The sequence below is a fragment of the Falco rusticolus genome, chromosome 1 (assembly GCF_015220075.1).
Source record: "Falco rusticolus isolate bFalRus1 chromosome 1, bFalRus1.pri, whole genome shotgun sequence".
NCBI classification, from domain to species: Eukaryota; Metazoa; Chordata; class Aves; order Falconiformes; family Falconidae; genus Falco; species Falco rusticolus.
Window position 1 is genome coordinate 24,196,010 of NC_051187.1, and position 27,635 is coordinate 24,223,644.

Below are 27,635 nucleotides of genomic sequence, written 5' to 3' on the forward strand. Positions count from 1 at the left end.
AGTGAGGGTGGAGCAACGTAAAAAGGTGGTATAAAAACTTTTGAGTTTAACAGAACTGTACTCTGGGAAGGTTCTCGTGCGGAAAGGGATTTTCCAGCATCAGCCCATCTCTAGCAATGACTCGGCTGTCACGGCCACATTATGTATTTGGTAAAGAGTTAGGTGAAAAATACACGAATTGTGAGCTGCACAAGTATTTGGAGCTGCTAACATTCACACACTGTTATTTTTTCATAATAACAAGGACCCCAGGGAGGCCAAATGCTGGCTATGGGTAACCTTGACAGAAAGTTCACAGCTTGGAGTTGTGGGTTAGTTGTTTTTTTTTTCCCCACCACTGCAATGCAAACAATTGATCTGCTGGCTAAATGGCAGGAACATGGCTAGAGCTGCTGCTTACAACTTCTTTAGAGCAAACAACAGCTTCCAGCACCGATCCTGCTCTGATCCTCCTCTGTCCCTGCGGCAACCGAGCTGCTGCTTGGGTTTTCCTTTCTCCTTGGGGAGGAAGAGGGAGCCAGCCTTTGGGCACCCGGGTGAACAGATGAATTGGAGCAGGCAGCTCATCCCTCCTCCTCTCGCTGCGCGGAGCAGCGTGCCAGGCTGGATCGTGTGTCTGTGTGCTAAAACCCGCGTGCGTTAGAGCAGTGGCAGGTGTTAAATAGTAACAGATGTTAATATTGACAAACTGAAGTGGCTAAATGTGGAAATACAGCACTGCTGAGACGTGTGAAGTGAGGCAATGACCTTCACACATTACAGATCTAGTCAATAAAAAGGAGTTTGACATGAATGAAATGATGCTGCGTGCACGGGGCGGGGGCGGGGGGGGGGGGGCGATGCTGGGCAGCTTCGGGGCTGTGTGGGACAATTTTGTGTCTTCCAGGGCACAGGGCTGAGGGGAGGGTCTGTACAAAAGAGGTGACAAATGCCAAAGCCCAGACTTCAGCAAACCTGTTTCCAGCGCCCAGTGACCATGTGGACTTTGTGCTTGTCCTCCAGTGCCATTTCAGCAACACAAAAGAAGAGGCAGCCCTGTTAAACGCTGGGTCCTTCTGTGGCTTTAGCCCCTTTTATCCACAATTTCTCTTTTGTTTGTACAGATCAAGGATCCCGGTGTAGGCTCTGGTCATGCTGCCGTAGAAGCTTTTCTGCTAACTTCTTTTATATCAGCCCCCAAGGTGTTTGGGGTCAGAGCCTGCTTTTCGAGTTTTTAGCCAGGAGCTTCAGTGGGACAGGGTTTGATCTCTTTTGTTCCAGAGAATGACAGCAATTTCTGCTGCTTTAGTTGACATTATTCTGAAATTTGGGAAAGAAGAACAAGATACTTGCTGCATTAAAGGGAGATGGATTTTATTTTGAAGCGCCTACGTATCCAGTCCACGGTCTATGTGAGCAGACATTTCATCCCTTGAATGTCTCCCCATCCTCAGGCTGAGCCACAAGAGACTCCACCAGCTTGTGGCCATCTGACATCTGGGGAGGCAATGGAGTGACAAAACCCCCTTCGTGCACTGCACATCCACATCACAGACCCAAACCAACCGTGGTCAAGAGGGAATGATTTCCTGACTGAAAGGAAGGGATGCTCCGTATGCCAGGTTTTTCCTAATATATGCCTATGACTGGGATCTGGTTTTAAACCAGACATTGAAGGTGTTGGTGTGAACATGCTGGCTTTGTTCCTCTGTTATCGGGACTCGGCAAGCTTTGCACCAAGCCAGGATGGGGCAGTGCTGTGTCAGGGAGCTCATAACTTGAGGCATCCATTGGGGCCAAGCAGCCTGACATGTTTTTCAGTGGCATCAGCTCCCAGCGGCAGTAGCCTGCATATAGATCACAGCCAGGAGACAGTGCAGTGATGTTCAGTGACAATATTAGTGGTGGAAATCAGCTTTAATTTTTCACTTCTCATTTCTCGGCAGATCAAAAGTGAATATGCACCGTCTTCATTAGCAAGGCAAATAGCTCAGCACGGAGGAAGTGAACCGGTGCCGTTCCCTTTCCTTCCAAAGTGCAGAGCAGTAGATAAGCACGTGTTGGTGGGGTAACTAGTGATCTTTATGAAAGGATCCCAGTCTGAACCAGGGCCCAATCCCACCTGACGTATGGGATTTTTGCTGTTGTTTGCTGATGAGTTTTACTGGCGTTTGCTGATTTTGATGGGATTCTTTCTATTAGTATTGCTCAGGGAAGGGCCCCACAACAGACCCAACAATTGCATTTTTGATTTGAGGATGAAATAATAACTATGGTAACCGGAGTTCAGCTCTAGCCTACATAATTCAACTCTTCTCAAAATCAGGCATCCCAGCTCCCTTGAGAAGGCTTGGCAGGCTCAGAGCGTGACTCATCTGCTCCCAAAATACATGACTGATGGGATGAATCACCCATTGACTGGGGAGGGCTTCTGAGCAGGTAACTCGGGCAGGATGCCCGTTGTTGAGATGCCAGTGGTAGGCGACCTCGAGAATGGCATTTGGTGCTTGCTCCTTAGTGAGCAGGGCTTTTTGCAGGACATCGTTAAGGTTTCCTTTCCTAAATCAGTGCCAGATCAATTTGATATAGGGAGCAGCAAACTGCAGTGTTTTGGGAGGCTGACAGAGCCTGCGGGCAGACGCTGCTGTGAGGGCAGGAGACTTGCAGCCATCCCGTCCCCGCTCGGGAGTCACAGCCCTTCACCCACTTTGAAGCAAACTGAGGCCAGTTAGGCTCCGCTGGTGCTGGGAGATGGACCTGCCCCTGGGCAGGGGCTGCAGCTGGGGACAGTAATTAACAGACAGGGGTCATGGTTTCTAAAACCTTTCTAGTTTTAAAAGCACATCTATCTGAAACTTTCATTCCTGCCATAGGCAAGGGAAATCGTATTTGCAGTCATGCTAACCAGAGCTGGTCAACTATTTGTTTTCCTTTCCCGAGATCATCTAACACATACTTTAAAAAATGCCTCAGCCTGTTTGAAACTATGTAAGCTACAGCATGTTAACGCGTTTTCCAACATACCCTCGTCTCTGATGTTAGATACGGGTAAGGCACGGGGTGGCTGGCACTTATTTTCCAGCACGTCACCTTTTCTAAAAGAGGCTGTGGGGAGATGAAGAGGTTTGCATGAGGTCAGAAGTACCAGCAGCCCCCAGGTGCTCCATACCAAGTTTCCAAGACAAGGTGTCCCGTCCCGTGTGTCGTCGCCCCCCCCCCCCCCCCCCCCGCCATTTGCTCTGTTTGAACCCTCAGAATTTCCAAGATTGCTGGAAATTAAAAGACCTCTAAAGGATGAAAGCCTGTGGACCTCAGGACAGATAGGAGCTCAAACTGGATGCAGTTTTTTTCAAGAATTATGCAGAATCTGAGCTTTTGTTAGCTGGCCTTCTATTTCCAGAGCAATAGAAACAAGGTGATTTCTGGCTTGGTATTTTTTAAGCTTATTCATTCTCATCAGAGTGTTTTAGCATTAATGTGTTAGCATTGCAACTTTTTAATGTGATGGCACAGAGGGCTTCAAGTTGGCAGAGGTCAGTTCTCAAGGATTTTAGCCTCCAGGAACCTACTAATGGGAGTCACACTGCTAAATCCCTGCATATGGTTTTGAAATTTATTCCATAAAGCCAAAGTCTTTCCAAGCCTTTGTTTCAACTAACATCATTATAAATACTTGAATGACTTTTGGAGATCATGTAGGATATATCACCAGTCAAAATCAGTTAGAAACAAATTGACATGTTCTTGCATCTGGGAAGTACTAGCTTTCCTTGAGTTTTGTTGTTTTCTTTCATTTATAATTAAATTATTTGCTCTAAAAGTTGATTGGTATTGACAAAGAGTACATTTTCTCTACACTGAATGCAATTTTTCCTTTACTTTGTAAGTCAGATGTTATGAAAAATTTACCCCTCTGATACTAAGGTGAAAAAAGATACGTGCTTAATGCTGGTGAGCCCGTATCTGTTAAAGAGCACAGAGCTGCAGTCGACCCCTCTGTACCTGACATAGAAGCTGGAGTTCCAGGGAAAGCTTGACTTCCAGAGAAGACCCTAAATAAAAGGTGTTAATGGGGAACTTTTCATAGGAAGGCCTCAAGTGCATTGAAGACAGCAGTGTATAAAATCCATCTCACTCGTAGATGTAGAATAACATATTCAAAGCTCCTAAGTGACCAAGGAGCCCAAGATCTATTAGCTGAAAATCTGAAACTGTTATCCAGCTTTATTGCCAAAATGTAGGGCATTCGTTTTCCTGGATCACTGAGCTAAATGATTTTTCTTAACTCAGACCTAGGGGCAGAAACACAGGCTCTTGACTCCCAGTCCAACGCTCTAATATTTCTCCTTTCTTAAGAAGACAAGAGCTGCAAATAAATTCACGCAAGCCCTTGACACGAAGAGCATGTGTGGAGGAGGGGAGGTAGTCGCACTGCCAAATATTACATACTTAATTCAATTAAGGAGTTAGTGTCTATTTATAGTCAACAGGGATTTAAGGTCACATTCTTCAAATGTGCTCTGAATTCCCCCTGGAGAAGCCCTTCCCTCCCCTAATCCGGGGCTGAGGTGTCTAAAACCTTGTCCATCTTCCCGGAGCCCATGGTTCAGCCTGGCCAGTCTCTATCAGTCTTGCTTCTCTTCTCTGGTGAGGTTATCTGTGCCTGAGCAAACTATTGAATCGACGTCTTTCGCCAAAGGGGTCACAGATTACTTCCAGATGTAGATACATCCTTCTGCTAAAATCGCCACCTACTCCTAGCAAGGAGGAGACCTGGTTGCCATCTTTCACTACTGACATCTGCTAGAAGACAACCTTTGGGGGCTGCCCCCGAGCTCGACGTGCTTAAGGAGCTCTCCCAAGTACAGCTAGGCTGGAATTCTCCTTTCACCCAGTGAAATCATCCACGTTGTAACTATGCTTCACCTGGGGGGGTGGGGGGGTGGAGGAGAAGAGCCGAAAGGGGGTTCAGGTTTGTCTTGCCACAGTGGATGGGGCTTGGGAGGGAGTGGGTTTTGGGGGGGGTGGGGGTGTGTGTTGTGCCCTTCCTAGGTAGGGGCTGTACACGCTGAGGCTGTAAAGTTGGGGGCTAACTTCTGGCTAGTACGATATTAATGGTGTGTTTACCTTTATTCCCCTTCATTTGAAAAATAAGTTCACACGTACGGATGGGAAGTGCCATCTTTTTGCTAAGCTGAGCGTCGTTTCCCTTCGGTGTTTCTCCCTTTCTGAAGGCTGCAGGTCCGGGCTCGCTGCCGGGGCTGTGCAGGAGGTTTGTTTCTTGCCTGACACCCGGCTTTCGTGAGCGTGTCACCCCAAGTTAGCACAGTGCTCTCCTCTGCTCTCGGCTTGGTGCTGGAGAGTTACGCTGCTCAGCTGTGTGCCCTGGTTTCTGTGTCGCTCGATGCTAATGTCGTTCTAATTAACTGGAGTTTGGGGAGTTTGTGTTGTGGGTGCTGCTCCCGTGGGGTTTGGTGGTGGTGGGCAGGCATTTGCACAACAGGGGTGGCAGCAGCTGACTCGTCCCCCGGCTCTTCTGCGGCTGTGCCCTGGAGATGTACCAAGTAGCCCTTTGATGTTCTGCATCACCTGCACCAAGGCCCTGCTGTTACTTTTCCAAGCAAGATTTTTTAGGATGAAGGATTTTTTTTTATTATTATTTTTTTTCCCCCAAGAAATTGAACTTTTCCATGAAGAAAGAAAATACTACTTTAGAAGGTCTGTTTTTCAGCTCTTGAATTTTTTATATCTATTCACATAACAGCTGAGCCATTCCTCTGTATCAATGTGCCTGGTTCTCAGGGGCAGCAGATCTGTCTTACATTAAACTTTAGTCCTTGTGTTATTTTAACTTAGCCTTTTGGAAGGTGGTTCATTTCTAGTGGCAGGTGTAACAAATCTGTGTTTCCATGCCAGCTCCAGCCCACAGTTCCTGATGATCCTGAGCTGGGCAGAATCAGGCTCTGCTCCTTCCTTCCTTATGGCTGGTACTACCCATTCCTCCGCCGTGAGAACCGACGGTTTCTCATGTTTGTTTCAAAGTGACCCTCCTGAGGATCACCAGACAGCAGCCACTGCGGCAGCGCTGCGCCGTGACATTGATAAACCACAACATATTGTTTAACATATTGTTCCCAGTCCAACATATTGTTCGCATTCATCATGGAAGCAATCAGTACAGACCATTTTATTGCAAACCTGTTTCCTGGTGCTCATCATTAGGTCATTAACCTTAACAATGTCAACATGTTCTCGGTATGCAGTTTAATTGGAGAGCAGTACAGAGCAGTTGCACTGGCTGTACCCCATAGGGGGCATACAGTTTAAGAGTAATAGAAATGCTGTGCCAGCGTGGCACGGACGCTAGCTAAAGCCTAGTCTGGACAGGAGATGCAAATTAAAGAAAAAAGTAGCTGTACCTAGGGGGACCCAAAGAATTTCTCAGCAGAAGCATCATTTCCTGTGAGCACCTGTGCCAGCTGGAGGTATTCATTTTACGGTATCAAATTCCAGGTAGAGTTTTTGTAGGTTTTTTCCCTTGGTGACTTCACCAAGTTCCAAGGAAAAGAGGTGAGCTGTCCAGCGACTTTTGCTACTCTAACTGCAAACACTGATCCTGGCAAGGTTTTCCTCTGAAAGGGCTTATGAAAGAAGCAAAACTCGTGTCTCCTGGGGCTAATTGCTCCCAGGCTACGTGATACCAAGATAGAAATTCAACAAACAACTTGCTTGTGGAGAAGGCTGGTAGGAGCAAGTAAATTCTTCAGGAAGATGTCCTTGTTTGTGGACTAAACTTTGAGGGTAGATCTCTTCTCTTACAAGGCTTGCTTAGTCAGTTATAAAGTATTGTTTCTTTATATGAACTCTGCTTGGTTATTACGGAGATTATCATGACACCACCACCTTTGTTAGTGTAGATCATAGAATGATTTGGGTTGGAAGGGACTTTAAAAATTGTCAAGTTCCAACCCCCCACCGTGGGCAGGGACATCGCCCACCAGCCCAGGCTGCTCCCAGCCCCGTCCAGCCTGGCCTTGGGCACTGCCAGGGATGGGGCACCCACAGCTGCTCTGGGCAGCCTGGGCCAGCGCCTCACCACCCTCACAGTGCATAATTTCTTGCTAATATCTAACCTAAATCTATTCTTTAGATGGTCAGACTTTTCAGAGAAAGTCCTGTCTCTTCACGTGTGCTGGTGAACAACCTCACACAACTGGGGCCAGGTCTTGGCAGTGACATTTAGATCTTCTTATAATGCTATTGAACTGTGATAACCTGTGGTTTTGGTGTTAAGTTTGAAATTTAAGGTATCTGTGGGATGTCAGCTTCCATTTCTTGTTAATTTTTATTAGCAATTAGGTAGATGTGAACATTTCAGCCTTAAGTTCTGCTGGGTTTTGATTGCCCTGCAGCAGTACGTAGGTGGCGTCTAATTACCTGCTGTGCATATGACTAAAGAAAGCATAACCCTCCTCACTGCTCCAGGTGAAACCACAAATTGCTCATAACTGCGAATCCAAGGGCCATGTTTGCTGAGCTACAGGAAAGGAAAAGATGTGGCAGGGAAAGCACAAAGGAGTGGCAGGTTTTCAGGAGGATCTCAGGATGGGCAGCGTTTCTGCTTGATGCTTCCATTTCTCTTCCCTTGCTGCCTCCTTTCCTATAAAACATAGGTCCCTTTTCCTCCCAGCCTGGCCAATTTCTGCTGTCTCATATTTTTGTACTTTAGTGTGGAGCACTGCACTGCCTTGACAGGAAAGTCCAAAGGTCTGATTGACACCCTGTTTCTTCCCCATTACAAAATAAACTAATTTCTTTAGCTTTGCACAATATTCTTCTGAAAACAGATATTGATCTATGCAAGTCTGTAGACTGGGTAATCAATATCCACCAGTTTAGGAAAAATAAATAAATAAAGGGACAGAAAATGATGGATGAGACTACCATTGAGTGCTTTTTGAACTGATGCTGTGTTCGGATTGCTCAGCTGTTAAAAAGGTGGGCTGGGTTTATTTTGTAGCAGCAAACTGATGGGAAAGCTTTCAGATTCCCAACTTCAAATTAACCCAGTTGTTAGGTGTTACGGAATCATTTTAAACCAGTGCCGCTTTCCAGTTTGACTCATATCCGGTTAAAGGCTCGTGAAGAGGGAGAGGCTTCCCTTTCTGCCGCTGTGGCATTTATAAAGTGTAATCAAGCTTAGTGGCTTGACGTTTGTGTATATCTGAGCCTGCCTGCACGGATCAGTCAGAGCCAACTTGGAGGGCAAGAGGAAAGACTTCATCAGCAGGGAAGCACTGGAGTGTTTCAGTCCTAGAAATCCAGAGAAGCTGCTACCTAAATCTTTCTCCAACTTCACCTCACACCAGACATTGCACAAAGCATGTTCAACCCTAAAATACCGCGTAAAAGGGAGGCAAGTGGGGTGTGGGTGTTCTGGGTGGTTTCCGCATGGGGAAGCATCCAGCTGTAGGGCTGCGTGAATAATACGTGGCGGTTACAGATCAGGAATCTCCCCTTTCACTTGTAAATGCCAGAGTTGGCAATCTTCCTCCAGATATCTGTTGTCCCATCCCATCTTGTGTTCCTTGCTGGCCGGATCTGGTCCCAGAGCAGACCTGGCTAGTCCTGCCTCACTGAGAACTGAGAGTCTGGGATCTGAAAGCCTCTGGAGGAGGGTGAGAGCAACTCCAACCCATGGTGCAGCAAGTTCTTTTCAGCCTCAGCCCACTCTTCTACACCTTTGGGATACTAAGACCTGCTAGGGAGCCAATTACTGTTCTTTAAACCAGTAATCAAAAGGCCAGATAACCAGTTAACGGTCTTACTACAGAGGACAAGGCTAGTCTGAGCTGCCTAAGCTTCCTCGGGAGCAGCAGCTGCAGGGAAGCAGTGGTCCTCTCTGATAGATACAGGTCTTGCAGATGAAGAAGAAACAGGTGCAGTTCAGATGCAGTTTCAAGCAAATGAGAACAGACCAGGAGAGGTGGTGAGGAGGGACAGTTGTATTGATCAGGCTGCAGAGCCTACTGAAATCAAACACAGCTTATTCAAGGAGGTGACCTTATTTCGAAAACTGGTGAAATAGTAGAAGAGTTTGGAGAACTCCGTTTGATGGAAAAGGAGAGGAAATCAGGCCATGCTTTCAAAGCGATGTGTTTTTTCTCTCCCCGTTCATTGAATTTAATTTCTTGAATAGACTTGAGCTGTCATTTCCTGAATGCTCAGGGAGCAGCTGGTCTGAGATTTTGTATGTATTAACAGGGATCAAATAGGATGAGTGTAGCGATGGTATAGCTGGGGGAAGAGAGAAGGGGCTTGAACATGCCACATGCTGCGGAAGGGACACACCAGCCTCCTTGTCCTCCTCAGTCAGTCCATGTAGTTCCCAAACCTGGGTGAATGCCCCGCGGTGCTGTGTGAGCGGTGTGTGCCTTTCCCGTGGGGGAGAGGAGGGGTGTGCAGAGCCAGGCTGTTATCTCACTTGCAGAGGGTCCCCTCCCTGGGAAGGTCAACGTATGGGGCATCCAGCTCCCATGCGTGTTTCATTGCTTTGGGGTGGGAAAGAGCATCTCTACAAGATCATCTAGTGAAAGGCTGTTTTCTGTAGGATCTACTACTTTTTACAGTAACTGGTTTCTCTGTTAAGAAGTTGTGGTGTAACTTTGCAGAACTGCTCTGGTTTTTCTGCGTTAATTCCTATTTGGATCCTTTGAGATGAATCTTTTAGGTTCCCAGAAATTCTTCATCTCTTTGTTATAATTAAACAACTCTCAATGGTCAGAGTAGATCTGTGAGCATGAGGAAGCCTGTCAAATCAATACGAATCATTGCCAGACATAAGCTTAACAAGCCTGACCGGGAAGTACAAAGGGGCCCTCTGTCATTTAAAGAAATAAACAGGAGGCAGAGAACTTAATTGAGCTAAATCAGCTGCTAAGCCTGGCTTGACAACCAGCCTTCTGAGACACCTTCCCATGGCTCCAGCGTTTAGCTGAATCAGCACTTTTCCCTTTCCCCTACCAGAAGCCTGGCTTCCCACGGACATCAGCAGAGGAACAGAAAAGACAGACACGCTGCCATCCGGGAGCAACCTTGGCTTGAGGACACGGTGTAGAAGCGATCTGGGTACTTGCAACCACCTGATGGGCAGGCACATGTTTCCGCTGAAGACTGAATCTTGGCAAAGGCATGTCTGTGTGTTTGAACTGACATCAGCTGCCCAAGATTGATGTTTTGAAAGAAAATAGCAGTTGTAAGTGAAAAAGAGTCGGCCAGCTGGCTGATGCCAACTGTGATAAAGAGAAGGGATTGGGAGGGAGATGGAAGTTGAGAAGGTGAATGGGGGAAACGACAGGGCAGAAACCAGGGACTCAGGTTCTGCCTCTGGCTCCTTCCCTGCCCTTGCCAGGGTGATCAAGCTGAATAAATGTTTGCGAGTTTAACAAACAAAGGAGTGTTTTAGGCACTGAGTTCTAAAAAATGAAGTCTTGCACCATCCAGGTCTTCCGAGAGAAAGCATGTTGTCAGTCTCATCCCTACACTGTTTCTCATCCTGACGTGGCAATAACACTTTCTGACTATTGAGTTTCTATCAAGCGATGCCAAAAGTATACTTGTAACAAGAAAGACTCTTAAGTCTTTCAGATAAGTCCTGGGCCAACTGTTTTAACTAACATCTTTTAGAGGAACTGTGGTGGGGTCCTGACGAACAGTAGACAGGCATCGCAGGGAGTCTGATAGTTTGGTTATTTCTGAGTGCCTCGGCGTGCCTAGCTGTGTGCTGAGCAGCTACGCAAAGTCTCACAGTTTTGGGATTGGGGATGCATACCAGATCTCGCTTCAGGTTGTGCATTCCAGACACCTGACCTGATCCCACTTCGGGGTGGCTGGTTATGTAGACCTGGAATTAGCTGAAGTATCTATACATTGCAGGTTCAGGAAGAGCACAGCTGGCCATTTTGATTTGTATATGTTTATGTAAATGCCTCATAAAATATGCCCCGTTGGGACAAGCCAACGTCACGCATCATAAAGATGAGCTCCTGTAATGGCTTCTTTACAACGACATTTGCAAGGTAGTGCAAAAAATATGCCTGTGTTTATAGGAAATTAATTTCTGCCCCTTCAGTGATCAGACCTGAGCAAGCAAAAGAGCTGAGTTATCCCAGTTGCTTCACTCTGGCAGAGAACTGCTCTTCGGAGCCTCCTGCAGTGTGATCCGGTGGGGATGTTTAATCAGAAAACCTTAAAGCAGCGAGGTCCCCATCCAGCAAGTCCCGTGCTCATGCAGCAAGCAGTCCTTCCTCAGCAAAGCACTAAATCACACCCTTAATTTTACACCTGTGCCAGACTCACAATACTGGACTGGATTCAAGGAGGTGTATACATCTTTTGCTGAAGAAGAATGCATTTTTGCCTTTGGGCTTAAATTAGCATACAAAGAATGAAATGCCTTATGAGGCAGATCAGCAAGGTTATTTAAAACATAAAACAACCCAGGCATGACAGGACCTACCAAAGGAGGAAGAGTTAGTGCCTATAGATGGTGCCCTGCAAGCTCCCTTTATGGGTGAAGTTCATGCTGATCCCAGTTTTGTGCAGCACCCCGAAATCCTTATGGCTCAGTGCTGCTCCTGTTGCAGAGGAGGACTTCATGGCTTTGCTAGGAGTGAACCTAGGGGAGTTCTGCAGAAAGCAGTTGGATTTTGGAGGAGTCTTTCGCTGAGTCTTGGCCTTCAGGTAAGATTTTTGTAGCAGGAATGTAACTGCTGAATGCTGTGGGTGATCAAAGCCTGAGCTATCTGATTCTGTAGGGCTTCTTCTTGAGAGCTGGAAAAAGTAGGTGGAATCCTTGTTTAAACTGAAGCCAGCTGGAAATCTGTCTATAAATTCATTAAACATAGGCTTTCCTCCTGAAATCTATTGTAAAACACAATCAATACATTTTTATTATTTTAAGATTCTGGCAGAGGGGAGTGTGGCTGCAAGGGGCAGATCCGCTCCCCAGCCACACCAGTTCATCTTAGCTCGGTCCTAACCAAGGCACTTCTGCAGCTGGGCTGCCCTGTTTCGGGCGTTGTGTGCACATGAAATCTGTTTTGCAACAGAAGCAAACCCCTGTGTAGTTCTTGCCAATGAAAGTATGGCTTGCATCTGTGCCCTTGTAGCCAAAGATTAATCCTGCAAGAGATAAAGAGCGGCAGATATGGGCAGCTGTTCAAATTAAGTGTTTTGTCTATATGTATCCACCCTACCGTGTGTGTTAAATCTAGCCTTGGCCATTGCAGCTCATCTAGGCGAGTCAATGAAAGAGAAGTCTGTTTCCTTGTACGTATGTCCCCCTTAAAATTTGAGGAGTTTCCCTGACAGAGTGATGCATAGTTATAGGCTCAGTAAAAGGTAGAATGATTTATGGCATACACGCTGTAAATCAATAAAAAGAATCAGAGACATTGACAGCATGTTCACAGCCCATTTCTTTAAATGGAAGGCACTTTTCTATCCTTCCCATTTCAGACTGGTTGGCACACGGGGAGGTTTCTGCCACTAACAAGTGCTAAGAGAGTCTTTATAAAGCTTGTAAAACCTACACCTTACACAATACTTCTCCTTATGTGCCCTTTCTTGCTGTATCATCATTTCCAGTCTTAGGAAGTACCATGTCCTCCACCCTGGCTCATGTGATACCTTCTCCTGTGGGGTGTATGAACAAAATAAATAAAAAATCTGCTGGTTTTTAATCCACTCCATACCAGTTCTCTGACTTTCCAGCCTTGGTATAGATCCTAACTAAACTCTGTTTGGCTAGTGTGACCCTTGGTGTGAGGTAGGGGATGTGCTGCAAGTCCTGGGAGTAGCAGGTAAGGGCATCTCCCCGGCCAGCGAGGCTGTGCTGCTGCCCGTGAGGTTCAGGGGGTGCAGCACGGATTTGGCAGGGAAAGGGGGTGCTGTGTACGCAGAGCTCTTCACACGGGTGCTGGTCCCCAGCCCTGGTGCCCCAAGCCTGGCTGAGTGGCTGTAGGGCTCGGGGCTGTGCAGGCCAGCTTGCCCGCGGGGGAAGGTGGGGATGGGGAGCTGGGTGCCAGCCAAGTACAACTTCCTTTATTTACATATAGATACTAGTCCTGGAACATGTTTAACTGCTTTGTTGAAATGGGCCATAAATGGGCTATAAAAGTTAGCCATTTAAGTCTGAACAAGCATTAAGAGACTCTTCAGTGGTAGATGGGTTATAAATAGTGCACGGTCGAGCCACACTTCAACAAATGCCGGGTTACTGGCTGCTGAAGGAGCCCTCTCCAAACATCCACCATCTGCTCTTCCCAAGGGCAGCCGCATAACAAACCAGGACAATTGCGTAGGGTTTCTTCAGCCAGCTTCCTAAGGCTTGTCTAAGCTCTTAAGCAGCAGTCAGCAAGGTGTTAAAAGTTACAGGCTAAAAGGCAGTGTCTTACGGAAAATCAGATTTTTCATTAAAACCCCCATTTAAAGGCGACCTGTATTACAGGTGTGCCTATCCCTCGGGAGCACAGCCTGCGCTGAGATATTCCTGGGATAAGCTGGCGACTTTCCTGAGTCAGGCCAAAATGGCAATTTCAGCAGCTTAAGGCAGTTTAATGTCTCCCTCCTTTCTTTTGATGGGAGAACAGGAGACATGCCTTGCGCAATCAGCATTATCTATGGGTTTGCAGCCCTGCATACTGCAACCAACACCTCATCTAGTGTGCAAAAGTAAATGAAAAAGCAGCAGTGATTCTAATTATTGTATGCTAATTGGGCTGCATTCAGGCTTCATTGGTGATGCTATTATGCTGCAAGAAAACAATGGCAGCATATGTACTTACCTTGCTCTACTTATCCTATGATTATTCTCTGTTAGTAGAGAAATGTACTGAAAGTATCAGCCTGCACACAAATTAGTCCATGAAATGGACCGCTGGAAGTTCAGCCCTTGAGCACATTTATTCTCTCTTGTTTTGCAGCGAATGCAGCATCGTGGATGCCACAGCAACCTTAAGCTCTTGTATCTTGTGTTGGGTGACGTGCGGAATCGAACTGTACAACTGGAGGAGTTACAAAGCAGGTATGTTTATTGAGGCGCTGGGTGTGAGGGGGGGTCGCTCCTCCTAACTTGCACACCGTTTCAACAAGCGGCCTGATATTTGTTACACAAAGTCATTTACATACATAAGGTTTCTGAACATTCAGAATCTCCTCCCTCTGGCACCTCTTCAAGATGTCCTTTTCATCTTCCTGGTACCTGAAGTCCCTGTTTATCTTTGCACTCATTAGCAGTCTTTATTATTTAGTTTCCGTTATCTTAAAACATCTGCTTGCTAACTATTAGTCCTTATTGTCCACTCTAAACATGTCAAGCTAATACATGCCCACTGGGCTGGTTTTAATCTATATCAGCATGATCCCCGGGTGGGGATCTTTGGGGTGGGGGCCATTTGAGTAGGAGGTCGCTGATCTATTACTACCACAGTTATTTTACCCCAGTTTGTGTTCTTTTAGCAGTTAGCCTGTCCTCATCAGAAGGCTCCTTATTTACATTCTTGTTGACCTCATCTACCAACTGTACCAACTGTCCCTTCTCCAAGTGCCAAGTGCTGAGCTCCTGCCCTTCCTTCTTTCTGTTGTCTATGCAGCTTCTGTCTGCAGCAGTTTTAGGGTTTTTTTTCACTATATCACAAGCATTGCTTGTAATAGCATTTCCAGTCTTGTGTTTCCTCCCAAGAAAATGCTTTTGTATTCCCACCCAATCCATCCTGATGTCCTTACCTGATAGGATCTCCAGAGCAAAGTTTGGCCGTGGCAGCCTGGGGGAGCATCACCCTTGCAAGGTGCACCCCACGCACTCGGTGCCAGCGCTTGCTTGCCGATTAGCTCTAGGCTGATTTTGATAAGGGAGAGGGGTGCATGCTGTGCTGTGTTACTCACTGACTGCTACTTTGGTTACAAGAGCATAACTTGGTTTTTACTGTAAACTGGACCGAGACATTTGCAGGTTGTTTTTTACAGTAGTAGCTAATATGCTGAAAGCTGCCGGAGTCATTACAAAATCATCAGTGCTCGTTCCAGTGTGATACATCCTGTTTGTCTAGCTGGCTGTTTCGCTACCCTATGTATTGAAGCTGGCTGAGTATCTTATTCAGTGATGTTTTGCTTATTTATTCAAGAACAAGTTCATCAAAATTCAGCCAAGCTCTCTGTCCTCAGCATACACAAATCTAATCTCGTGTTTTGAACACACCCATCACAATAGCAACTGAATGCAAAATTGAATGCGATTCAAAAACTGAATGCGAACTTGATAGGAGCGATGGAAAATTCTGCCTCCCTGCCAATCCATCCCAGGTATTACTCTGCAGTATTGCCATGGCCTCTGAGAGGTGAAGGCACCATTTTTCCCTTTAAGCCACCAACTTCGCCTAGTAAGTCAAACTAAGCTCAAACGCTAGTCCCCGAGGAGTTTCTAGCAGGTGCCTGTCTCAGGGCCCATCAACAAGTAAAGTGGTCATGATGTCATGTACAATATTGTGGTCTCATCAGGGAGACTGATTTGTGTTGCATTAAGCAAGACAGAGTTGCTAATCTCCACTGAGGTTTACATGGGAAAATTTAAAGCCTATTCCAGTATATTAAATGAGGCTGAAAAGCTTCGATCAATAATTTCCCTTGTATGAAAAATAAGAGATGAAAATGATGGTAGATTGATTCAAAATACTTAATGCCAGATACTAGCTGATGGAAGTACCTTGTAAATAGCATTTTGTACAGTTGCCAATGAATTAGTCTAAATTGTGAGGGTGATTGAAATGTATTTTATAATGTTCATCTCCACTTTAGTGGCCATTTACAAAATTTAGAAGAATATGAAATCCCCAAAGAGTAAGTGAGCAGCCAGCAAAAAACCAGAGTAGCTAGTAGTGGTAGTTTGCAAATGAGATCTTGGAGTACTTTATAAGACAAAAAGCCAGAGTTCTTTACAAGGAAGAAGAATCAGTGCTAGTAGCATTTTAAATTTTAAAATGTGTTTTCTAAGTACCTCTTTTTTCATCAACCCTCTCTTTTACATGGAGATTATGATCTTTGATGTGGAAAGTGAAATGGATGTTTTTTTAAAAAAGAAGTTAATTTGGTAATAAAAGAACACTGCCTTCCCTGAACAGCCCTAAGCTCAACTGGGGCATTTTGTAGGGCCACGTTGTGTCTCATTGCACTGATTTCTGCAGGGAATTAGGAGAACTGTGCGGCTTAGCTGGTCACTGGGGCGGGTGGTGACCCTGGACAGTGGTTTGATGGCTCCTGGGGACAGCCCAAGGTCACAGCTAGAAGAGGGTGCCCAGAGACCTTCGGGATTGAGACCAGCCACATAGTCTGTCGCAGCCTGCCTCTCCCTGTCCGTTCGGAATTGCACTGCAGCCCTTCTCTCCTTCCTCTGAAGTTTCTTCTGGTTCCCAGTTGCTCTGTGAGTCATCCCAGGGCTGGTCCCACCAGTGCTTGGGAAGGCCACAGTGCAGGTCTACCACGGCCATGCTTCTTCCATGTCGTCAGAGATAACGAACAGCAGGAGAATCCAGCAGGAGTTGCTCCAGAAAGATCCATCCATGTTGCAACCACTTGGGAACTTGGCTTTCATTCCAAAGTGAGAGAGAGCACCCATTCTTGCTTGTGTGCTTTACTTAGTGGGTACGGAGTCATTAGGGAAAGGGCTCTGCGCCCTGCAAATCTGGGCCCTAACCATGCTGAGAACTTTATTTTGTGATGATTTTTGGCTGCTTTAATGCATCGTGGCACTGTGGTACTGATATTGGAGCTGATTCTCTGCTAGCTGAAGCCAAGACTTTCTGCAGACAGATCCCACCCAAGCTGTTCAGATGGCACGTGAGTGATGCCCAGGCTGCCTTTACGGCATTCACTCCCCCTTTTTGTCCCCAGGCTGTGGACCCTGAGGTTCCCACCTCTGTGTGGGGCTCTGCCAAAGTCTGCTTGGGCTGGGAGCTGCTTTTTGATCTTCGTAATGAATTTGTTGGGAAAGTCGCTGATTCAAAGACATCTCGGGTGGCGCTGGTATTTTTAGCAAAGCATTTTAGGTGCACTCCCACCTTCCTGTCCGTGATTGTATAATCTGGAAGTGAAGGACAGCGTGCAGCTACTGTGCTGTAACAGGAATGGCGAGTGATGAATTTTGCCCTTTCCCTTGCTGTGTTTTATTGGAACAGGAAGGAGATGCAACAGCGAGGGGCTGTGGAGCACCCACAGGGTTATGCTGATCACTAGTGCCAAAGAAAAAGTGCTAGAGAAGTAACACCTTCCTGCGGGTAACAGGAAAACAGCATTTTTCCTCGTGATTCAGTACTCGGTCCACAGGATTTTTGCCAGAAATAGGTCTTTCTATTTATAAATTGTTGTTCTACCAAGTCACAATTTTTAATTTGTGGCCTCAAGGATTTTAATTTTCCCCTTATGAGGTGAGTCTTAACTAAACCGTATTCCACCAGCACTACCCAAGCTGCTGCCAAACCTGCTCCCAGTGCCTCAGCCTCGGTCTTTGCAGGGAAGAGGGGAGTTGGGGTTGGGGCAGGACTGAGCCCCTCAAAGGCCCCGTGGTAGCTGGAAGTGACCACCAGCAGTGGTCCTTTCTTCACTTGTGGGCTTTTCTGCTGCACTTGGAGCCTGTCGTGCTGACCTGTGTGGCCAGGACATGCTGCCATTGCTTTTGCTCGGTTCCTGTTCCGTGTGCGCCCGTGGGAGATGGCGGCTCAGTTCTTATTCTGCCTCTCCTGCCAGAGACTCATTAACGACCTGGCAATCAGCAAAACCCATACAAGCCCCCGAATGACTGGCAGCCCCCCACAGTTGAAGTCTGAGCTATTAATATAGATGAAGGTGAGCAGGACAAACAGATTTATCTTGGATCCCAGACCTTTGGTTGGAAAAGCACGATCTCCTGCCTCCCACCCGAACGTGTTTAATCTAAAGCTCTTACCTGAGCCCTTTGCCTCCCGCTTTGGAGCCTGTTGGGTTACCAGCTCCACACCTCTGTGCGAGTGGAGGGGATGTAAACCCATATGTGTAAATACTGTGAGTGGAGGGGAGGCAAACCCATATGTGTAAATACTGTGAGTGGAGGGGATGCAAACTCATATGTGTAAATACTGTGAGTGGAGGGGATGCAAACTCATATGTGTAAATACTGTGCGGTTCTGAGTGGGGGACTGAGGAGACTTGACATTGGGTACCCTCTGGGTCCTGAGCAATCAGTAGCCTTTCCCTCACGGACTTGGTTTTTGCTATGTCCAGGCATCTTGCCTACCCAGCTGCTTGTTTTCATGAAATTCGTAAATGTATCTATACACACGAACACTTCTTTGGGGCTTTCATTCTTCGGTCAGGCGTCTCTGAAATCAGCTGTGGGGTTCAAAATGTGCCTGGGGAAAAGGGAACGTTTCTGCCATTCCTGAGGCAGCATCAGGTTGGAGGGGACTTTTTTCTTTAAAAGCTGAGTTAAAAAGAAAAAGGACTGAAAGGTTTAAAAAATCCCAAGTCCTCTCGCCAAAAGAAAGCCAGCAAGTGTAGGGTTAACTGTTGTATCCATTAAATTTCTTTTTTTTCCCCATATTGCTAGGTTTTTTGGGAAAAGTTAGGGACAGAATTAAACATAAGAATGGATCTTGAAGTCAGGATCTATATTTTAAATCCCTTCCAGGTTTGGGCTGTTGTGGGGGTTTTCATTTTAACTCATTATAAACGAGTGGCAAGCTTTTTTTTAGCCAGTGTTGATGCTGTAAGTACAGAGATTCAAAGGGGATATTTCTTCAAAAATCTCACTTTGAGTTAAAAAACACAGTAAGGTTCTGCGTAAGTTCTCCATATGTTTTCTTGATGTAAGAAACTTGTGATGAAAGTGAAGAGACTCGTGTTTTCTCTCTGGCACTGCTTGCTATGTTTCAAAATCCTGTTTGGTATTTGCAACTGCACACTTAAAATAGGCTCTTTGTGTTCATTTGTAATTTTTCTTGCAGGTTATTAAAGGTAATAAAGTATTGTGGAATGCATTTCTAAAAGCTAGGTGCACTGTAGGAGCTTTTGAAATATTTATTAACGTTTCTGCATGTTCCTTGCAGAGGAGAAGCAGGTGAGGATTAATGTACATCACTTGGGACGTCTGGCCTGACCGAACACATTTAGTTCATCTGAATGCTGAGCTGCATCCTTGGTATTTCCCAGGACTTGGGATCCTGATTCAAAGTTTACTGAAGACATTTGCCCAGCAATAGAGGTCTTGATATAAATCCACACGGCTCTGACCTCGGACGGGACCGCCAGAGCGTTGCTGGTTCAGCAGACAAGGCTGGGATGGTGAACGTTGCCCTCCCTGCTGCGCAGAGCTGGGCCGTGTCTTTGCAAATAAAAACCCGGTGCAGTGGGTGTGTGGCAGAAGAGGAGGATGGTGTTTCTGTGGGCATCAAGCAATGACCCCTTTGAAACGTAACAAACGTCTGGCCCTGCATCCCAGCACTGGGAAGAAATAAGTGGATAGCTGCAGATGTTGCTGCGGCAGAGGAAGAGGGGCAGAAGCAGGAGGAATAAGAGGTATACTTCACTGCCGTTGCTCTAAACAGCAAACAAATAAGCACTAATCCGTAAATCAGCCCATAACATTTTCCCCCAGACACTGTCCTCAGATGGCCTGTTTGTGCTAATCCTCTTCAGCACTGAATCACATGCAAAGCAAAAAAAAAAAAAAAAAAAAAAAAAAGGCAAAAAACCCCAAACCTCTGAACAAGAGATTTTAAACTTATACTGTCTAGGAGCAAACTTCTCACCAGGGCTGGTTTATAGATTGTAACAAATAATACCAGGCCCCGGGCTGAATGCTCAGGCTGTGGCTGCATGTGGAATCTGCTGCTAATTCATAAACATCACAAGCAGTTGATTTCAGCAGAACCCCTTGATTTAATTACACTCTTGTATACAATGGGGACCTTGCATTTTCCTATATGTAATGAATATTAAGCTGATAGCCCTGTAATTTCCTGAGCCAGGCTTGCTCTCATTTTTTGCATATTGATACCACATTTGGTTTGTTATTTTCCAATTTTCCAGTCTTCTAGACTTGTGCTCAGCGAGTTCTCCATAGTAATTGCTGTTGGCACACACATTTCCTTCCTCAAATCTGCTCTAACACCCTGGAATGAATTTTGTCTCATCCTAGAGATTTGCTTGGTTTTGGATTTCTCTTATTTATTCATTGCCTTTAACTCAGCAACCCTAGAATTGTGTAGGACACTGGATATAATTTCGTATTCCACAGTTTTAATTTCCTCCTTTATCCCGGCAGCCCCCCTTCCCCTCCATGTGCGCCTGTGGATGGTTTTTATCTGACCCTGTGACTTTCTGCTGTTCATAAACCACTTTCCAGTGGTACTTCCTCAGAAAGTCCGTGCAAACCTGAATGCCGAAAGGGATTTAAATGTGGCAGCACCAAACCCAAGGCTGGTATTTACTAAACCTTCCTGGCCTCTTGGTGGTTTTGGTGTTCGTTCAACTTGCTTTTTCTGTCTGTCTCTGGGGTGGCTCATCCGGGTGTGTCCTACCTTGCCTCTGGGGTGGGAAGGGAAGGAATAAATCTCTTTTTTTGTGAGATGTAGTCATTGGAAGAGGTGCAGGGTGAGGTCTGTGTGCCAGGGAGGCAGCAGTGTGAGGCTGCTTTTCATTTGAGGGATTCTGTAGACTGGTATGGAATTAAACCAAAAAGGAGTTGACAACGTACTTGAACTTTTATTTGAACTAGAAAACAGACCTTCTTAATTGTTAATCATGCAAGATATGTCAGCTAAGTGTCTATAAATGCCATCCCCAGCCTGCTGCACTGGAGTGCTGGGGAGACACGCTTGGCCCTGAAACGGTGAGTGTTCCATGCCTTTGACTTAGAAAATGCAGCAACTTAGGAGGGGGAAAAGAAAAGGACAGAGAAGGGAAAAAGGGAAAGAAAAACACATTAAGTGAGTTCTTTCCATTTCCCAAGGTGCTTTGTGAAAAACAGCTTTCTCAAACATGCCCTAAGGAGGGCACCCACTTACTGAAGCCCTTCAGCTTATGGTTTGTGTTCAGAAAGTAGTCAAACAGAGTGTTGCCTGCGGTAACGCCAGGCAGGCTGTGCACGTTGCCGGTGCCTCTGGCTTTTGTGACTTTTGGGCCCATTTCAGTCCCTGAGATGCTCATGTCCTGAAAAAGCAGGTACACCCTGGCACCCGGCACAGCTCTCACAGCCGCGATGCTGAGTCGAGGTGCTCTTCCACTGGGAGTTCATGGCACCATTTTCCATCCTGGATATAATTTCTCTGGCTGCAAAAGGAAAGCCAGATGCCTTCTCTCTATTTCTTTGTGATTTCTTTCCAGGAATATTTACCAACAGCTGTATTCCCATGGTGAATAATCATCTCTGCCAGAACAAACAGCAAAAAGAGGCATGCCCGTATCACAAACCTGACCTTCACCCATCGCACCCTCATGCCTGACTGTACCGCTGGCAGGGAGGTGGTAAGCTGGCTGGCTGTGCTTGTCTCAGGTAAGCACCTACCTTTTTCCTAAATATATCCCAGCCTTGCTGGCTGATTTTTTAATCTGAAGTTGTATGAAGGCCATGTTCTTTCTCAGGATGTAGTGTATGATGTTTTTATCTCATGTTCTTGTGTTCTCCACCCATCCCTCAGAGGACTGAGCAACCCTGCAGATCCACCTGTTTTAACAAGGATATTTTTGCTAAATTTTGTACAGTAGTTTTCCAGTCTTTGAAATCTCTTTCCAGTTTGGTCATCACTGTAGTGCCCAAGAGGAGCAGCCAGGGCCTGAGGCAGGGACCAGTGTGGATGAAGCAGTCACATTGCTGGTGGTGTTGCCATGTGATGATGCAAATTTTTCTATTTTTGTCAGAAATGAGAGTCTTGGTGAACCGGAGTCTAGATCAAAGATACTGTAGTTGGAATTCTGCTTATTTTGTCACCTCTTTCTGCAGAGTAACCTACTTCCTGGTACTACCTGATGTAATCAGAAGCAATCTGAGCAATTAAGAGTCTGAGAGACATCTTTGGATGGAAAAACTGTCAGGTTACTGTCTTTCCCAGTTGAGTTTTATTTTCCTTAGTGCTCTTGAGGTCTTTTAGTTCTTTCAAGAGACAAATCGTACTCGCAGGCTCAGCAATTATTGATGGCTTCCTGTATCAAACAGAGTATGTGAACATTTGTGTATCACTCACAAGGTACATACCACTGTCCTAAATGCATCGTTGAACATCTTACAATTAAAAGTGAAACTAAAATTCCTTACTGAAGACACCATTTTTCTAAAGTAGTTAATTTCACCAGCTCCTCAGCCGCATGTATAGAAAAGGAAAATGCTACATTTTTTTTTTTCTCCCTGTGTGGATTGCTCTTATTCCTGTTGGCACAGCTGATGAGGAAGGATGTGTGTGTGTGTTCAGTTCTTGTTGTATGATGGTCCTGAGGGCTTAGTGGTTAGATTGGGGGTAAGCACATGCTGGAGTGCCTGTGGTGAGGTCGGACGAGCTGAAACATGTGCTTGTGGGCTTTGCTCCATCTGACCCAAGTGGCTGTGTTCATGGTTGTGTTCACGTGGCTGGTGATGCTGGAGCCAGAACATGAGGTGTGAAGAGCTGGGCCCCTTTCCTCCCACTCAGCGCTCCCCTTGATGGCTGTCACCACCTCCTCCGATCTGCCGGTGCAGTGCTGGTGCCATCCCTCCCCTCTCAATCGACTCACATTGAGCCGAGTTAACCTAAAATCCTGCAGATAGATGGGGTTCTTTTACTAGTTTTGCCTGGCTCGCTGACTCTGGACCAATTGCACCCATGGTCACACTGGCAGATAGGAGCAGGGTCAACCAACTGATGTGTGCAGGCATTGCTCACAGCTCAGCACCAAGCCCCAGCAAACCAGAATTAAATGAGCTCTTTCTTGTCTGGGCTGCCTTGCACAGGGGGGAGGCTGATCACTTGGTGACTCCTTTCCTGAGAGGCTGGTTGGGTATCACAGCAGGGCATCCCAGGCACCATTAGCTGTAGAGGTACCAGTGGCAGACAGCTTTGGTTGAGGAAAAGAGGAGATTTTCCTGAGACAGGAAATTGTGATGAGTAGGCATTTTGTGTTCTATAGATTTCTAAGTGTATTTTGAATGGTGGGGCTTGCTGGGACTGCGTGATCCTGGCTCAGATTCAGTTTGATACCTCAGAGGTGAATTGATGGTTTGTATTTTACATTCATACAGGGCCCAAATCATCCTTCTGGCTGTGGCTGATTTAAATAATGGCTGTTTCTGCAGCAGGAAAGGGCAAAACTGGTTCTCATGCACTTCCCTTTCTAAGAAGAGAGCAGGCTGAGCAAGCGGCACATACGGTGGTAATAGTCTTGGAGCAGGAGTTTTAGAGTTATTCGTAACAGTTGAGCATGTAATTGTGCATGATGCAGCAGAAACATTTCTCTTCTTGTGATTGAAAGGCATTTGCTTTTGACTGGTGTGTAACTGTTCTACCTGGGAATGTCTGGGGGCTGTGGATCTGAAACATTTCAGGCAGGAGTGCTTATCAGTCACATCTGAAAACACCAGAGCAAAGTGGCCTCGTGACAAACACAAGCAGGGCAAATAACCTTTACAAGACAGTTTTATAGAGCAGGATAAACAACAGGGGCTGGAACCTCAGCTGTAGTAAACTATTCTGTCTGTGCTGATGCTGCCAGTTGAGGTGCCGATCCACTGAGATCTATAGAAACATCACGCAGGAGCTGTTACGAGCGGGCCTGGGAGCTGGGCTTCCAGCGTGGTTGGGACATCGATGGCATCTGCCTCTGTGCATGGGAGCTGGTGAGAAATGCTTCCTCCCCACAAACCTCTCTTTATCTAGAACTGCTGTGGAGCAGGCAAAGCAGGTGAGCTTGGGCACTGCACAAGGGATGCTGCCAGTGGCTGTTTGCCATCACTGCAAACCCAGGGGCTGCTTCTTCCCTGGAATTCTCCCCTTGGACCAAATATTGACCAGCAGGCTGGGAGTACCCACTCTTGTGGGTCAGTGGGACAAAAGCATCTGAAAGGGCTGTGCAGTGCACTTGGGAACGATGGCATGGTCCTAGTGGGCAGCAGACTGCAGACGCAGTGAGTCGTTAACTTGTACACCTTGTCCATCCTCCCAGTATAACACTCGAGATCTGAGTTGGTGTAGGGGGCAAATTACCTTCAGCTGAGCTCAGATTTCAGCCACAGAGGGAACCTATGTTGCTCCTTTTACCAGGCTTGTATTCGGGTGAGGAGTCTAGTCCACAGAGCTGCTGCTGCTTCAAGACTTTTAGCTGTGTGAAATTCACTTTGGAAGAGTAATATCATTAAAAAGAGAAGCTGGCTGGATCTCCTAAATTAAGCAATTACTCTTAGACACAGCCCTCTCTGTGAAGTAGTTGGAAGTTCATCCTCAGGCTGAGATGGAAGGTGGTTTAACAAGGTTTTTTACAAAGTGTAGGTGGATACATTTCTGAAGCATGTCTGTATAAACCTTCTGTAAAGGCTGCACAGAGGTTAAGCAGATAGATAACTTTATAGAAGCTGAGTAATCACACTATTACTCTATATAATCTTGCTGGAAAGCATATTTTTCTACAGAGCAATGATACAGAAGATATTTGTGTGTAGTGATTACAGCAGCAGAAATCAATTGCACACAGCAAATAATTTGTTAGCACAGGGATGCACATTATATCATCAATAAAGGGATTATTTTGTTGAACTATAATGGGGGTGAGAGGAAAGCAAACTTCACACTGGTATAACTAGTCCAGTCGTAATATTGGCAACAAACACACCTAGTATGCATATGTCCCTCTGAAGATTAATATGGTCTTGTGAGGTTTCCTTAACACCCACTAGCTCTGTATGTTCTTTGCATCTTCAGTATATGCCACAAGTATCTACTCATTAGCTCCCTAAAAAATAATACTTAACCTGATTTTAAGGAATAGAATCGAGTACACTGCTACAAAAGAAAAAATGATCACCCTAATGTTACTGATACCTTCTGTTAAGATACAGGTAGGGTAATCGGTTTCTTTTTTCTGTTCATTAGTAGCCCTGTCATCTTGGATTAGATATTCCCAAAGGCAGGCACGGTCCTTTATCCCTCGCTGGGATGGGGCCCTGGAGGTGCTAAATCTCAGCTGAGTTTTTCTTACACAAATCCTACTCCCTCACTGCACGTACGCTGTGCTATGACAGTCACAAATCACCATGGAGGAGAAGCCTCCCCAACACCTGTGAGGCGGGTCGGTTTAATTATCCTCACTGCAGAGTGGATTTTCCAAGTGTGCTGCTGATGGCACATGCTCAAGGTCACCTGAAGAGAGCATGACTGCTTGGCTGAGAAACAGATGTTAGGCTCTGCCTCTGCTCCCGGCTCCTCATTAGCCACCCATCCCCACACCTCTTCTGAGCTGCAGGAGAAAATCCCTCCTTGAACCCCTCCAAAAGGTGTCCATAAAAGGTGCCTGCAGCTCCCTGGTGCTGAGGGGACGGGCTGGTGCATGGAGCTCCTTCATGGAGAAGGTGTGATATCTTCTCCTACAGAGTCCCTTTGGCCAGGACCAACTCCAGCATGATGCTCTGCAGGGACTGGGAGTGCTGAAGGCTGAGATTTGTCTTGCTACAAATCCTACACACTAGGTAGGAATGACTACTTACTCCAGGTTTGAGGGTATTTTTGAGTTTAAAATGACCACTTTGGAGGAGAGCCAGAAAATGAGGAGGCAGCTGAAAAGGCAAGTTGGCCATCAGCAGGGGAAAATAATCCCTCCTGATTCCTGCAGGTAGCTAGAAGTCCCAAAGCGTGGGATTAATGTCTATATAAGTAAGGTGTAAACACACTCAGTGGCAGTAGAATGCCTGAATTCCTTTAGCCCTCTTACAAATCCAACCTGTTCTGGAAGGATTCAATTATTTCTGAGATCTCACCTTAGCTAGGGATTAAGTGACACCAAGATCAGGAAACCTATTATATTTGAATCTGTGTAGGTACTTGCTGGGCTGTTTTTGCTGCAGGCGGCATAAGGAAGATGCAAAGCCTTAATACATCAGCTGTCGGGGTTACCATGAGGCCCATTCAGTTTTTATAGCCAGTCACTGGTCCCTTTAGATTCTGCTGAAGCAGCTGGAAGTTGTAGTTTCTTGGCCAAGAAAAAAAGGGAATGTGACACATCCCAGCATGTACAGGGAACTGGAAGAGTAACGAAAAATATCTGATGTTGCCTTGCATTGTGTGGAGATGTTTGCTGCAAGCTCATCAATTATCTTCAGGATCAGTCAGAAGATACTGCTAATTCCTTGGCCCATTTCTGTGACGGTTGAAGAAAAAAGCCCGATTGTCAAGGCTGGTCTGGGAACTGTTCTGCTTCTGATGTCCTGCACTGTGCCTCCCACCATCGTGGGCATGTCAAAACCTGAGGACGAGTCCCCCCAGTTGCGGAGTGTGTGACGTGGTGTGGGAAGGCAGGAGAGTGGTAACAGCAAAGTCTCTGACCTAAACATAAGGAAAGGGAAAATAGCAGCTGAGTTATTACTGAAAACAGAAACACATGTAAATTCTACCTCGGCTGGCCTATGCTGGGTAGCTTCCAGACATTTAATTGGCTAAGACAGATATATAGCGCTATCACTATCTGCTGGGGACCCATATAAATCGTCAGTGATGGTTTCTTTTGCCATTTCGCGTAGCCATGTTTGGTGGCTTGAGTGTTACAGAAAGGAAGCAAAAATACAACTCATCCTGTCGAGAGCTGCTCTGTATTGTAATTGCCGTATCTATAAGGAGTGTCAGGGTTGGATTATTGGAGATGTCAGAAACAAAATGGGAGAGATTAAACAGCCACAAAGAGCTGCAAAATGAGGAGGTAATTGCACTTCATGAGAGTGCAAAGATAACACCGGGAATGTAGATCTCAACCAGCGGTGTGTGGAGCTGAGGGTGCATGCTTGGTGTCTCCTAGTCTGTAAGTGCGCTCCTGGCAGCTCGCTGCGCTGCCTGGCCTGGGGGAGCTGCGTGCTCAGCGAGCATGGCCCTGCTGAACGTGCCAAGGAAGACACTGTGCTCCTCTTGCAAGAGCCGGCACGGAAGAAAGGTGAACTCTGCTGCGTCACGAATGCACTTCAGCAGCAGCGTGGTACCCTGCCTTTTAAATGAAGAAAACCGCTCCCTGCTGAATACTAAAGCAGAGAAGATGCACAAGTGATTCTGCAAGGAAGGGTTTGGACAGGCACAGTACCTCCAGATGTAATGGCAAGTGTGCTGCCTGGTGTGCCATGCTACACCCCTTGGCACGGGGCCGGTTCTGGGCTTGTCCACCACCTTCATCAGCCTCTCAAATGCTGCCCCAGATGAACCAACCTGAGCTAAATGAGGTCGGGAGGAAGCCGTAAGATCTTTGAGGAGAGAGGCAGAGCATGAGCTTTTTGTCTTCCTGCAGATGCCAGCTACCATCCATAAACCACTCAGGCAGCAGGAGAGCTCTTCTGGCTGTCATTTATCTGCGGTTGCTTCTCATTACTGAAAGCCTCTATCTGCAGAAAGGCTTCTGAACACCGCTGTACT

General features: G+C 46.3%; 1 long non-coding RNA gene across 3 annotated transcripts in view; it reads left to right on the forward strand.

Moving 5' to 3' along the window:
- The first annotated feature begins 5,095 nt into the window (after positions 1-5,095).
- Positions 5,096-27,635, forward strand: part of LOC119142552 — a 28,271-nt gene continuing 5,731 nt past the window's right edge. The window contains exons 1-5 of one of the 3 annotated variants that reach the window (XR_005102357.1): positions 5,096-5,251; positions 10,006-10,234; positions 13,965-14,065; positions 19,116-19,584; positions 21,394-21,562. This is a non-coding gene — a long non-coding RNA (uncharacterized LOC119142552). Of the gene's footprint in view, positions 5,252-9,769; positions 10,235-13,964; positions 14,066-19,115; positions 19,585-21,393; positions 21,563-27,635 lie in introns of those variants that run through there. The other 2 variants (XR_005102369.1, XR_005102349.1) reach the window with 2 other exon arrangements.